The sequence below is a fragment of the Oryctolagus cuniculus genome, chromosome 3, assembly GCF_964237555.1.
Source record: "Oryctolagus cuniculus chromosome 3, mOryCun1.1, whole genome shotgun sequence".
NCBI lineage: Eukaryota > Metazoa > Chordata > Mammalia > Lagomorpha > Leporidae > Oryctolagus > Oryctolagus cuniculus.
In genome coordinates, this window is record NC_091434.1 from 170,349,676 (window position 1) to 170,360,123 (window position 10,448).

General features: G+C 50.4%; 1 long non-coding RNA gene across 1 annotated transcript in view; it reads left to right on the forward strand.

The window, feature by feature from the left end:
• The window catches only part of LOC127491822 (uncharacterized), a 116,981-nt gene that overhangs the window by 103,176 nt on the left and 3,357 nt on the right, over positions 1-10,448 (forward strand). Inside the window, exon 3 of the long non-coding RNA XR_011387461.1 lies at positions 10,137-10,399. This is a non-coding gene — a long non-coding RNA (uncharacterized lncRNA). The remainder of the gene's footprint in view (positions 1-10,136; positions 10,400-10,448) is intronic.

Genomic DNA, 10,448 nt, shown 5'->3' on the forward strand with positions numbered 1-10,448 from the left:
GCCGCCGCAGCCAGCACGCTGCAGCCGGCGCACCGCGCTGATCCGAAGGCAGGAGCCAGATGCTTCTCTTGGTCTCCCATGGGGTGCAGGGCCAAGCACTTGGGCCATCCTCCACTGCACTCCCTGGCCACAGCAGAGAGCTGGCCTGGAAGAGGGGCAACCGGGACAGAATCCGGCGCCCCGACCAGGACTAGAACCCGGTGTGCCGGCATCGCAAGGCGGAGGATTAGGCTAGTGAGCCGCAGCGCCGGCTGCAAGTTACTTTTAATCGGCTGGCATTTTGTCATCTAATCCTTCAGTTCCCAGAACACAAGCTATTTGGGTGTGGTGGCCATGTGCCTCAATTTACTTCTTTTACCCAAGCATCATCATTAATGATGCCCGTTCATACTCCCAAGTGTGCTGGCTTAGAAGCCAGACCCGGGTCAGCCTGCTTGTACAACTGCAGGCCCTCCCACTGTGGTCACTGTCACATTCTGTGAGCTGCCGGAGGCCCAAAGATGGCCAGCATCAGGGACTGTGCATTTGTTACCTCTCATGCCAGGACCAGGCCCCTTGGAAAGCCCAGATGCCTTTGGAGGCCTGCTTAGAACGTTTTCAGGTGTGTAAAATCGAATATACAGGATGGCAGGGACATTCCATAATTTTGGAAGATTGCTTTCAAAATATTGAAATACACCAAATTGGCGATACAGTCTTATTTGCCTTTTATTAATGATGAAATAACAGGTCTAGTGACAGTTTAATCGCTATTGTAATTTCAAGGTGGTGATGAGCGTAAATTGCACTCTGAGATACTTGTGACTACAGCAATGGGACTTAGAGCTGTGATTTTTCTCTCCGCGAGAAAGCCACAGGCAACTTTTTTGTCTGCTTTCTACACTCACAGTAGAATGCAATTTTGTCCCTGTCCGAGTTCACGGAGCTCTTGAACCCTTTCCAGATCTCGGCTGGAGCCCAGTTTCAGAGCCACTGTGTGAGGACGAACATCGGAGGCCAGGAAGAGGGTGGGAACTTGCACAGAGGTCCGGAGAAAAGATAGCTACTGGGAAGGTGCCGGGCTTCCTGTCGGGCAGGTGGCGGGGACGTGCGCAGATGGGAATGGGAAGGCGGCCCTTGCGCCCGCCAGGCGTCTCTGCCAGCCCTGAGGCTGTGGGATAGGACGTCCCATCCAGGACCTCGCCCATCAGGAACGTGAACTTCCCCCTGTTGGAGCCCCAGTGCCTGTGGCTTCCAGCACGTGTCTTGCCTGGGGCATGGCAGCATTCGGTCAGTTGCTCTTCTGTCTATGGGCAGCGATAATCCCTCCCTCGCACAGTCGGCGTGAGGATTGGGTGGTGGGGTGTGGGAAGGCTTGGGAGGTGGCCAGGACCTCCACAGCAGCTCTGGCAATAGTATTCCCGTTACTTGGATGGACCACTGCCCTCTAGCCACCGCATTGGTAAGCTTTACGTGGACACCTGTGTTGACCCACGCGTGGCCAGCAGGGGAGAGCAGACACCACACTCAGCTTAGGAGGCCAAGAGAAGGCAGTGGGGGTGAGTGGATGGAGACTTCCTCTGCTCACACAGCAAGATGAGTGAGGCTTCCTCCCCCACTCCCCCCGCCCTCCCCCCTTCCCCATGCTTGGCTTACAGCGCCCAAAAGGACACACAGTCCTTGCTCTTGGTTAGAGCCCACTGAACCCGCTGAGGCTCTGTCCGGAGTGTGCTGGTGAGGCAGGCAGCCAGGTGCCAGCAAAGACCAGCCGAGTATCTGAGTACTTAGAGGGACATCCAGGAAACAGGATGCAGCTGCAAAGGATGATGGCAACATCGACAGGCTAGGCAAGGTATCATTAAACAAATTTTTAAAGATTTATTTATTTATTTATTTTTAGACAGGCAGAGTGGACAGTGAGAGAGAGAGAGAAAAAAAGGTCTTCCTTTGCCGTTGGTTCACCCTCCAATGGGAGGCAGAGGGAGAGACAGAGAGAAAGAGATCTTCCAACCACTGGTTCACTCCCCAAATGACCACAACGACCAGAGCTGGGCCGATCTGCAGCTAGGAGCCAGGAGCTCCTTCCAGATCTCCCATATGGGTGCAGAGGCCCAAGCACTTGGGCCATCTTCTGCTACTTTCCCAAGCCATTAGCAAAGAGCTGGATCGGATGAGGAGCAGCCAGGACATAAACTAGGGCCCATATGGGATGGCGGTGCCACAGGTAGAGGCTTAGCCCACAGCACCAGCCCCCAAAGTATCATTTTTAAAACTAGGGGAATTCTGCCCTCCTGAAGATAACTGCACTGGCATTCTGTAGATCTGTACCTTGGACACAGAGGCACCTCTGTGTACAAACCTCTTACTTGTGCCATGGATACAGGCATGTGACTTGATTTACAGAATACTTACTGAGTGCTGTTCAAATCTGGGAAACGAATATAGAGCCCCAAGAGATCCAAATCGGTTCTTCATTGGGAAATTTTAATTTCTTAATCCTTTAAAAAAAAAGGGGGATCAGAACCATTTTCACAAATGAAATCATACAAAGAATTCCAACAAACGAAGCAGATAAGCAGGTATTGACTCTGGGTGAGGCAGGGAGGAGAGGGGGAGTGGAGACCTACACCACCCCTTCCTGGCTCCTCAGGAGAGCCAGCCCGTGTGAACTGGGTGGCTTCCCATCAGGAGACAAAAGCAACCTAGTCCCTCATCCAGGGAGGGCCAGATTGTTGGCTTTGGATTTCCAAAAATGATGTGCCCAGACCAAGACAGCAGCCATGCAGGTGATGAACAGCCGCAGACACCGGTTCTGGTCCTGGCAGCTGGCTGAGCTTGACAAAGCCACCTGCTCCCTCCTGTACCAGGAAGGCCTGTGGGACCCGACGCCAGGCCAATACAGTCTTCCAAATCTGCTGATTCATGGTGACTAGACGGGGAAGCCAGGAAGTCCTCTGGGTGCCCAAGTCCAGGCTGGGAGGCCTCTGCTGCAGGATGTGGGGTCACGTGGACCTGGACAGTAGCACTGTGCTCCTGGCCGTCCTCTGCTCCGCCCACCAGTCCCATGGCCCTCTGGCCCTCCTGGCGAGGCCAAGGCAACTTCGGCTGGCTGACAAGGTCACAGCAGAAGGTCTGTCTCAGCAAGGCGTGGGGAAGACAGCTGCGGTCCTCTTGGTGGTTTTAGGTTTGTTGGGAACTACACTCTGCATAAGAAAGCAGAACTTCCTGGTGGTCCCGCTACTGATTGCTGTATTTCTAATTTTAAGGAAGAGCGCCTAGTCTCAAAATCCCCAAAACGTCCATTGCTTTGTAGAATTTTAATGAAGCAGAACGTTAGTGTAGGAGAAGGGGTTGATGCTTCATGCAAGGTTGAGTTGTTTGTGGGGAAAAAGTAAAAGGCAACAGGCTCCCTGGTGTATACTTCCCACTAAAAAAAAAAAAGATAAATGTTATTAAAGCTTTAATTCAATATGTGCTACAAATGCAACAATGGTTAAGATGTCGAAACTGGAAACAGATCTCAGTGAACCTTTAGATAAGTACAATAAAGAAATGAAAGAGTTGCAGAAAGAACTGCAGAGGGGATACATTTAAAAAGGGGCCTGCTTTGGACTTGGGGCTTCTAGTAAAGATTGGATTAGGAAGGTACTGTTCTAGCTTGTGTAGCCAATTTCTGCATAGCTCGACAGCACTCCAGGTCTTGGCTTGTGTGGGCAGCCCGTTATCTTGCACCTGTCTGTGACAGTAACCCATGCTCTGAATATGCCCTTGAAAATCACAGAAATTGTAACAAGATGTAGACATAGAGTCTAAAGGCAACATAAAATACAAGGTGATGGTTCTAAGAAAATGGACAGCAGACTTGTTACTGTGAGAAAAAAGAATCATTATGTGACAAGTCTGGTGCTTGAGAGCCAGAGCCACGCCATCAGCCTTGCAGTGAGGGTGTCTCTCATTTCTTCCTGCGCCGACGCCTCCCACACCTTCTGGAACCCCAGGACCTGCTGGAGCTGGACTCCGGCACCCTCCCCACTGTGCTGAGCCCTGGGAGCCTGTTGCCTGTAGCCAGTGTCCCGTTTTCCTGTCCGTTTGTCACCGTGTGCTCCAATTCCACCAAAATGAACCTTTTATCCTGGGCCCTGTGGCTGGCCTTCCCTTCCCTGGCTCCCAGATATCTGCTAGGTTGGGGTATCCATTATTCACCCATAATTCCCTTCCCAAAATCTGTTGTCTCAACTCTCACTGAATTTATGACTGGCTGTGATTCTGGGAAACTGTCACTGGTGGCTTTCCATCTTATCTACACAGACTAGAAACCAAGGAGAGGAAACCTCACTCCACCCCCACCCCGCCCAGTGACGTGCAGTCGGGCCCTCTGATTGTTCTGTGTCTGGAATTAAAATAGCCAAAATAGTCATAAAAATTAGCCTCTGTGTGATACCGTAGAAAGGTCAGAGTTGGGAAGTGGAGCCATTAAGATATTGGCATTTATCTCCTACTTGTTCAGCCTATCAGTATATTTTTCTTGTTTGAAGTTTATCATCTGTTAAAGGAGAATTATGATTCCCAGAGTCTTCCAGGATTACTGTAAGGATCAAACGGGATTATTTACGCAGCATTTATTTGACACACACACTATATATATGAAAGTGTGCATAAAATCTCTGCATACCACAGTATTCAAAATGAAACACACACACGTGCTCTCAGACCCAGGCTGATAAGTAAGAAGCACCTGACACCTAGCAGACCAAGATGGGGCTCCTGGCTCCTGGCTTTGGTTTGGCCCAGCTCTGGTCATTGTGGCCATTTGGGCAGTGAACCAGCAGTTGGAAGATCTCTCTCTCTCTCTCTCTCTCTCTCTGCCTCTCCCTCTCTGTAACTCTGCCTTTCAAATAAAGAAATATATCTTTAAAAAAAAAAAAAAAAAGAAGCACTTGACAGGCCTTTTGGATCTACCTCCCTGAAAACCAAGACTCACTCTCAATCCTTGAATTTTGAATAAATTGTTCTCTTGCTCTTTTGTGTATTTTTATGACTCATAAATGCCTCCTTAAAATACATTTTTTGCCTATTTTTAAACTTTATATAATGGGATTTTTTTGTATAATTTTTCTGTGGCTTACTTTTTTTGTCCAATAATCTGTTTCTGAGATTCACGTGTGTGGGGAGCAACTTGGACTAGACTAAGTTACTCGAATTAAGACTTATTCTATGCATCTGCTCTCCCACAATATGGCGCTGAGAAGGGAGTAACAACTTCTACGCAGCTGCCTCTCGCCAACTTGAGTGATGACCTGCAGGAGCTGATCCTGCTCCTGATTAGAGGAGAGCAGCGTACTCGGCGTGTGGGTAGCAGAGTTGGGATTGGTGGAAGAGGACTATAAAGGAGGAGAGAGACAACATGCACCAGGAACATCTATCTGAAGGAACACCTGAGCAGCCCTCGAGAGAGCCGGCCGGCGGTGTGCCGCTCCCCCGCGGAAGTGGGGAAAGTGGCAGGGGGAACCGCCCTTCCACAGAGGTGGAAGGGTCGGTAGCCAACCCGGGAAGAACCAGCAGCAAACCCGGGGAGGGCCGAGCAGACAAAAGAACAGCGCAGGGTCCTATGTTGTTCCTCCACGAAGAGGGGGAGCGACAAGATGGTGCCATGACTCGGATATGAAGCTTAGGAGGCATAATGGTGCCGTGACTCGGATAGGAAGCCTAGGCAGGGTTTAGTGTCGTTCCTCCGCGAAGAGGGGGAGCGACACACATGTGTACAACTTGAGACGTTACCATGACAGATTTACCTGGATAACGTAAGTAGATGACTTTTGTAGGAAAAGAAACTTACTGCTATTCCTTGTTGCCAAGAGATTTTCATCAGAAAATGTTTTAAATTTTATGAAAGATTTTTATATTTGAGTACATGTGTGTCCATATTCCTTTCATTTGTTTGTATAATGATTATATGAATTATTTTATAATGTATCAACATTGCAGTTCCTGAGCTAAAACCTCATCAATCATTTCTTTATATATTATTGGTTATGGCTAATCATTTTGGTTACATCTATGTTCTTTGGCGAGATTGGTCTTTAATTTTTCTTCCTTGGACTGTCCTAGTCTGATCAAAACCGTGTGGCTCTGTAAAATGACTTTGAAAATATTCCCTCTTATTGTTTTTCACAAGAGTTTGTGTAGGATTGGCATTGTCTGTACCAGGATGCTATGCCCAATAATCCCGTAGGCCCATCTTGGTCTGGTATTTTCTTTGTGGGAAGATTGTCTGCACCCCTGGAGAGAAGTTTCCTTCCACTTACTGCTTCAGCTGCATCCCACTCGCCATCCTACAGGTTCTCTACTGCACAGGAGATGGCCCAGCAGAACTGAGTCCAAACTCCAGGGCCAGCCACCCTCACGGAAACCGGGGCCCCACCATTTCTCATCTCTAAGGCCTGGCCAGGTTGTTCATCCTGTTTGGGCCTCAGTTTCAACCAATCCAAGTGTGGAAAACGTCACATGGAGCTGTTGGGAGGATTAAAAATACACAGTGTTTGGGACACTGGGTGATCACAAAGTGCCATCCACAGTGTTTCTTGTTAGATTTTATTCTTTGGCCTTCTTTCAACTTGGGAGTGGTTGCATATCTGTTCCACAATTTCTAAATGTGTGCATGTGTTGGTGGGGGAGCAGTCTCAAGTTCATTTTTCTTGCTCTTGTTTTATGTAACTGAGGCCATGAGTGTGATCCATACAATATCCGTTTGTTGAGGCCAGCACTGTGGCCTAGCAGAATATTAATTTCATAAATGCCCCACAGGTGCTTAGAAATATATTTTTTCTCAGAACATGATTAGGAATTGTGCCTTTCTAAACTATATCCTAGCTAATAATTTGCCCACTTAATCCAAGAAAAGTGTGCACAGTCGTAAAGCAGGTGAGTGATCTACGTAGACACTCTTTCTGTTTAGCATCGCCACTCTTCCCGAGTGTCTTATAAAGTCTTCCTTTAGGGAACAGTTTATTCTAGAACAGTTTTAGATTTAGAGAAAAGCTGTGAGGGTGGTACGGAGAGTTTCCATGGAAGCCACACCTGCTTTCCTATGCTGACATCTTACCTCCCTGTGGCACCATGGCACAATTAGTGCACCAATATTGCCAAGTTAAGAGCTCGAGTCTGTGCTTTGAGATGGCCTTGGTTGTTGCCTGAAGTTCTTTGCCCAGCCCAGGATCCCACTCACGTTGCGCTGTGTCCTCTTGTCTCCCCGGTTGGGACAGTTTCTCAGACTTCCCTTGTTTCGATGGCCTTGACAGTTTTGAAGAGCGCTGGTCAGATACTTTCTAGCAAAGCCCTCGGTTGCGACTGTCTGATATTTTTCTGGTTATTAGACTAGGGTTTTGAGTTTAAAAGATTTTGAAAATTTTTTCTTGTCTATTTGAATGACAGAAAGAGAGTTGGAGATATATGTATATATTTGACTCAGGGAGCGTCAGCCACCTTATCTTGAACACTCAGCAGCCTCAGGGAAGGGTACACTCGGTGAAGAACCGAGGCCTCTAACTGTACCCGGGACCGACTTGCCAGTGATCGCGGGCACCATCTTGGAGTCCGATCCACTGGTCTCAGTCAAGCCTTCGGATGACTGCAGTCCCGTGAGCGACCCTAATCCAGATGCACGCAGCTGCGTCACTCTGGAATCCCTCGGCAGCAGCAACTGTGTGGCGTAAATATTCACCGTCATTAAAGGCAAACAAAAGCAAAGGATGGGTCTCAAGCTTTGCAGCCGGGTTCTGGGCTTCCCGAGATGGGTTTGTGGGAAGGAGTGCAGACTGGATTGGCCCCCGGATTTCCTCCCCTTAACCCACAGCAGTCTGCCTTTCTCTGCTGTATTTATTGAGGATCAGTGTAGGATTTTTGTTGAAGAAGGAAGCCTACTGCTAAAAATAAAGTTGAAAATTCTGGCTTAGAGAAACTCTGGCTAACTCTGGATGACATGTATGGTCCTTTCTGTCTCTTCCAGTGGTTCCACCTGTCAGTATGGAAGAGAGAAGTTTTCTAAAAATCACAGGCTGCCGTTCACTTCAAGGCTTGCTCTTCTTAGAGTGAAACGCAATCCTAGAGGTTGGAGCTGCCCCTGCTGGCTGAGGCTGGGCAGAGCTCAGAGCACTGATTTTTACTCACGAGCTCATTTCTCCTGGTCTCCTGTCCTGTTTCCTCACTTAATCCTCATGACCACCCCGAGTGAGGCAGTTCACAGGCTGCAGAGAAGGCTGATCGGTTACATGATTGACCAGAATCCTGGATGGACAAACATCTGTAGTTACAAAGCCCTGCCCACCACCTGGCGAATCACGGGCCGGGATGAGAACTGAGCTGCTTCTCTTTGGGGCTGACACACACTGATCTCACACCAGCGAGTTTTAACCATCTTTATAAAGAAACTCTTCTTCGTGCACTGACTGACACCCTCTGAGAGCTTGCTGTGTGCTTAGGTTCTAGTCTAGAAACTGGATAGAAGAGAGAGGAAAACAGAAACCAGCACTTCCTCTGGTTATGCTGGGCTGCAAGAGGACCTGGGAAGCCATCAGCTGCTTCCACAGCTCCACAGCCAAACCCAGGACAGGAAACCAGGGAAGGGTCCCTTCAAGGGTCCCCAAAGATCAAGGCCTTACCTTGGAATACGGCTAGAAAACACCTTCAGGGGACAGGGAGTGCTGGATCCCAGCCAGCCTAGAATTCCTCCCTCCACCCAGGGAGTCGGGTGGGGCCCAACACTGACAGTGCTCCTCCAAGCTGGGCATGCTCTCCAGGGGCCTACCCATGAGCACCACGAAAGGCCCATCGGGCTGCTTCTGTAGTGAGCAGCCAGGGCATTGCACTAGAACAGTTTTTTTTTGTGGCATCACACCAATGTGGAGGATCTAGTGTTGAGAAACCACGTTTTAAGTCTGTGCAGGCATCGTTCAGAGATTGTGCCGGTACAGGTCTCACTCGCCCATGTCATGTGATATAGGTCCACCTTCCAGGCCCGTGATCGTGTTAGCGATTCTGCACTGCAGCTGGAGCCTTGTTTCTGTAAGACTCCCACTGTTCGATCAGCATGTTCTGTCCAAGCTCCTCAGAGGTGGAGCCAGCACTGCTCGGTCACTGACTTGGCCCCCTGCTGGGGGGAGGGGGTTCATGTCTGGAAGGTGTGGGGGTTTTAGTGCCATGAAGGGAAGAGAGAATGGGATCTCGTCAGCAAAGCAGCACTTGTCTTGGTCCGTGGATGAGTCGCTCATGGAACGAAGCTGGCCCCACTGCTGCTCCCACAGGCACCTGCCAGCCATCAAGCAGCCCTGCCTCCCCCAGCCTCCCGCACCAGAGCCACCACGTGCTGGAAATTCATTTTGAACTTCGAAATGCAGAAGTAACTGTTCTGACAGTTCCTGCTTCCTCTTCTCCCCCTGCCGTCCAGGCTCCGTCTAGGGACAAGTCCTTAAAACCTGAAGGTTCCTCCAGTGTGTGCCAGCCCACCTTTTACCTTGTGCTTGCGCCCAAGTTAATTTCTAAGTTGTCTTGATGGGCTCTAGGAAGCAGGTAACTGACTTAACAACTAGTGATGGCTGCAGAGGCTTTTCACAGTGTGCGCAAGCTGCCTCTACCTACCCACAGTGACAGAGGTGGCACCTGGGTCAGACGCTGTGCCAGAACTGATAGTCGCCTTGGAGGGCGACTTCACAGGCTGACAGCTTGCTGGGGGTCATGTGGCAGCTGCCTGCTCACACAGGGAAAGTGGACCACGGTGATGGGCTCTGCGTGGCAGGAGAGGGCACAGGACCGGAGCTCCAGGGTGGGAGGGGTGGCCTGTGCAGGTGGGACTCGGGGTCTCCCGTGAGGCTCAACCCAGCTGTTCAGGAACTCGGGGTTCTCCTGCACCACTGGAGCCCAGCCACCCCTGCTGGATTAACCACACCTCCCAGGGTGCACCTCAGACAGGAATAACCTGCAGTTTCTGTGGCAACAAAGCAACCTGACTTGGTGAGGTTTCAGGGTAACACCTTTCCACCCACCCCTTTTCTGAATGTGGGAACGCTGGCAGTGGAAGCAAGCAAGAGCATCAGCAATGCAAAGCCCTTACTTCCAAGACCCTACTGAGACCTCGCGTCCTTTGTTTCCTCCCCTCTCTCTAGACAGCGGGCTTCCGGAAAGCACTTGCTCACGTCCCGCTGCGTGGTCGACCTGGGCTTTGGCCGTCGTGGGAAGGAGGACCAGCCAAGTCATCTGTGGAACTGACAATGGAAGACCGTCTCGGCTGGGGTCTCAGCCATGGCTGCGCTTCAGGACGCCCTTGGCCACAGCCCAGACAGATCTGATCAGACTCCGGGGGCCAGGGCCAGACACCAGCAGTACGGCAAGCTCCCCAGGTGACTGCCGCTGGCGCAGAGCTGAGCGGGTAAGTGCTGGGGTGAGGGGTCCCCAGCTGAGGGGACTGGCCTGCCGTG